Source organism: Thermobia domestica, chromosome 6 (genome assembly GCF_964235325.1).
Source record: "Thermobia domestica chromosome 6, izTheDome1.hap1.1, whole genome shotgun sequence".
In the NCBI taxonomy this organism is placed as follows: domain Eukaryota; kingdom Metazoa; phylum Arthropoda; class Insecta; order Zygentoma; family Lepismatidae; genus Thermobia; species Thermobia domestica.
Genome location: NC_137459.1, coordinates 291,145,034 through 291,149,812, shown reverse-complemented (window position 1 = coordinate 291,149,812; position 4,779 = coordinate 291,145,034).

Below are 4,779 nucleotides of genomic sequence, written 5' to 3'. Positions count from 1 at the left end.
CTGAGCACTATCTACTTTTAATTCTCTTCTCGCAGACTGCTTTCTTGAGGCTTTCGTCTTATTTAATTAGGTGAAACAACTTTGTGAAAATTGTCCTCCTTCCAATCTACGGAAACAACCATTCAGTTTGTCACACTGACTTCCCAAACCACATCTTTTTTATTTATTTATTTATTTTTTGGCCCAATAACACAAGTGCTTCATGAGAGCTTTTTAAGCAAAGGTAGCGAAAACGACAGCCATTGACGTACACAAACATATTATTATTAAATTTTGTTTCACCTTACAATTTTCAGTTTGTGCAAAATATCACGTAAAAAAAGTTTTAAACTTTTGATTTTGTGCGGTTAAACACGTTTCTGCTTGTAAGACTATACCAAAATTGAAAGGATTCTTATTAGGTAGTTTCTAGAAAGACATATATGCGCTCAATATCTTCAAACGAAGTCTGACTTCAGAATCAAAAATAAATAAATAAATAAATAAATAAAATAAAATAAAAAATAAATAATAATCATGATAATAATAATAATAATAATAATAATAATAATAATAATAATAATAATAATAATAATAATAATAATAATAATAATAATAATAATAATGTTGTCATATCGTTTTGAGCATTGATTTAGGAAATTGTGGTAGTTCCCTCCCACAGAACTCTTCAGGTGACGACACCCTAAAGGTTTACTACACTGTTGTCCAGTCGGCGAGCCTGCGAAGCGGATATACTCTGCAAGCAGCGGGATAGACTCTTCCGCTTTGAAATCGACGGCGGCATGAGCAGTTGGCAACTGAGAATTAAGCGTTGGAGGAGCAAGTAGTGAGCTTCTAGAGTGGAAAACACGTGCTACACGACGGAACAACCACAAGTATCACAGTTTGTGGGAACAGTGGACTAATATTTTGGACAAATATTTACTTAACTATTTTTGCATTGTAAAATACTTTTCAAATTGTGCATTTAAATATTAATGTCCTCAGCCTAATACATATTGTGATTTTAATTCGGTTGCTTTTGATCATCCACTTGGCCGACAACGATTAAATTTTCTTATTTTTTTGGGAGTTTGTTGGTCCCCTGATCATTTAATTTCGGATATTACTTCATAATCATTTTGATTAAACGAGTCGGCGCCTACAAATTAAATCTGCAAATTACGTTTTATACATTATTGTTAATATACAGCTTGTATGCAATTACTTGAAGTTGTATAACCAGAAAATAAGGGCCGAAATTTCTTTCAGAAAAAATGAAACAGTATACTCTTGCATACATATATTTCTGATTCAAATTGTCAAATGGTTTATGTATATCAAAAGGTTACAACAATTAGCTATCAGATTGCAAATCCAAAAATTGGTGTTAGAAATAGGGATCAACTAGTCATAATCAACTAAAGATAAATTTTCAGTAATAATCTTAGAAAATGTATTAATAATGGCTAGAAACCCTAACTTTAAAAGTGTAGAAAATGTTGAGTACCTGTATATTTTATTAAATGTCTATCCTTAACTTCGATTATCAAGTCCAAAATCTGAACTTAATCAGACGTAGTGATCGACTAATTAAATTGTACCAAAGATAAATGTCGATAAATTATTTTGGCTACGATTCCTACGTTCAACATGTGACATTATAAATCAGAGGAAAGAATCAATCAATATGGTTGCACCAATGACCTTGGTGTTAGAAAATGAGTTGTCCCCGACAAGGGAAGAGAGGGAGATTATATATCGAAGTGGAAGATGATTTATACACCAATTGAAAACATTAATGATGCCTATTACGAAACTGTTATATAATTGGCGGCCAGTCAAAATGTCAGCAAAAACGTCATTGTAAAATATATGGCTACCAAAACAAAAACTGAAATGGTGAGACATATCTCAAAACAGGAAAACATGTGTGTCATATTTTCAAAAGTACAATGATTGAAAGTAAAAATATTTGTACCAAGATCCTCCACAGGGTTGCAGACGAGGACCTATTTAACATATTTAAATGGCAAGGGGGCTCAAGTAGCACGTCGTTTAAAGCTGTTGTTAAATGAAAGCAGATGGAACAAGTCTGGACGCTCTAATAACACTGTGCAAACGCCTTGCGTCTTAGTTCTTTCTGTGGTGAGGTGCTGACTGCCACAGCGAATTATTGGTGCTGATTGGCACGACTTGCGCTGATTGCCGATACCAAGATTCTGATTACCACGATGTCGTGCTGACTGCCACGAGCCTCAGAGAAAGTTGCTAGACGTAACATTACCGGACGTCAAGAAGCATGAAAGAAACGTGATGAATCTTAGGATCGTGTTGTTCAGACCAACTCCTAACAAAGGTAAACAGGTATATGTATGTACACTCATGTCCACAATTATTATCGCATGACTCTAAATATGTTGTTCTAGTAATATATTTGATAACGAATTCGCCCGGTATTTCTTATAATGTTAGTATTAGTATACTCGGCATAGACAAGTATGTTGTAAATTTCATGTCAAAAGAGCAGTAAATAAGAACAATGAAAGGAAAATAACATTTTCTTGTCCATTTAGTTACATTTTATTTTACTCATTATGATTTTCGTATTTATAATTATTTTCCTATGAAATTTAACACAAATAAACATTTTCTGATTATACGCGTAGTATCAGTATTAAAAGTACTCTGCAGAATCATTATCAAATTATATTATTACAATAAGACAGTTATAGATATACGACAATAATTTTGAACATGAGTGTACTTTCAGTTTTGTCAGGGAGCGGTGCGTACAAAATTGGTACGATTTATGCCTTCTCACTTGAACTCTTTATGTCAGCATGAACTGTGTACAGCTGCGCAAATTGTTTCGAGCATTTCTGAAAGTTCCATCAAAAAAGCACTGCTGACTGGGATGTCCCTCACAAGGGAAGTTCAGGAGAAAGCACTCGCCTGCAGAGAAACTAAGGATGTCATTTGAAGCTCCAATTCATGCTGATTACAACAAGCTAATAGAATTCCTGTACGGTTGAGAACGGTTCGAGATATTAAACTTGGAAGTTTATATGAGAAAATGAGGATACACGCATTTATACGCGTTAAGTACAGCATAATTAGTAACGAATATTGACATACAAATTGAGAGCTATCGGAAGTAACAGGAAAAAAAAAAGTGTTTCGCAATAATTAACGAGTTAGTTAGATACAATTAGTCATTACATTGTTCACAATAATCATAGGTTAGAGATGGAAATTGATCACTGTTGTTCTTCTGTTTTATGAAGAAATGACGCAGGCAAAATACTCCCTTGCACCATGAACATTTTATATGTTCAATTGCGTTGCACCCGTCAAGGGAACAGTTCGCAGAACTAAAGCAAAAAGCAAATTCGACAAATGATTAAAAAGTTATAGGCCTATAATTTGTTCGTAACCTGCCTTGTAGAACGCAAACTGAAACAATCCAATGTATCGCGGTGATCGGAAGAGATCCAAATGGACACGAACTTACTTTGATTGTTTCGTTGGTACATTATAACGTCCAGATGTAGAAGTTCCATACTATGTACAAATCTCCTGTCATAATATTTGATTGATCGGAATCAAAAAACATGAAATAGTTGTACAAATCTTGTGCAATTCTTTGGTATCTTCTCAACCATTACGTCTTTGCCATCCGTCATGCAACTTGTAATGGACAATTTGTCTGTAAATGGACCCCAGTGATCAAGCAATAGCAAGTTCAAACCATCAGGCTTCGCCATGCGAGATAATACTTAACGTGTTGAAACATGCATCCACTCATTTTCTCATATAAACTTCCAAACTGAATATCTCGAACAGTTCTCAACGTACGGGAGTTTTATTACCTGTTGTAATCAGCATGAATTGGTCCTTCAAATGGCATGCTTATTTCTCTGCAGGTGAGTGCTTCTCCAAAACTCCCCTTGCCAGCTGGCTTCAGACCATCATATCCATTAAATAATACAATAAACCATTAATATAAACAATGAAATGTGCAAATTGTACACATAACAGAAAAGACAATCCCTTTATAAACATCCAAGTGTATGTTGTTCCACTTAGTGAGCAACTTTGTAAATTATAAGATGCCCACAGATTTGTTGTGATGATTACTAAATTAATCCCTAATTAATCCCTACTAAATTAATTAAAAATCATAAATTTAGTATGAGGGATTCATTCTTTTCTTTCCAAATGCAGTTTCACCCAGACTCGAGGCAGTCAGCACGCCGTCGTGGCAGTCAGCACCTTCATATTTGCAATCAGCGACAGTCGTGGCAATCAGCACCAATAATTGGCTGTGGCAGTCAGCACACGTGGCAATCAGCACCTATCACTTTATGTAGCCGAGTTTTTAATTTATTTTCACTTTAATACTTGTACTCAACGAAAGAAAGGAAATGCCAATACTGTGAGATTCTGCTCTTTGGGACCAGTAAAGTCTAAAAAAAATGAACAGTACAATACAATAGAAAGCAAATTGAGAAATAAAGAAAAAAAAATACAACATTTGACATCTTTGAGTATAGAACTGACTAGTTAACATATAACGTACAACCACGAACATAAATATGTAGACGTTGGAGCCATAAGAAATAAAGACTCTTACCTCTACCTATTTATGTTTATGACTGTACAATGGTGGTACCTATGCTCGTTGTCTGGATTATCAATTATAATGTGGTCCAAAAAAGCAAACAAAAAAAAATCGTGCACCAGGAACAGCGAATACGTGCAAATGTGTCACAATGACTAGTGCCGATTGCAAAATGG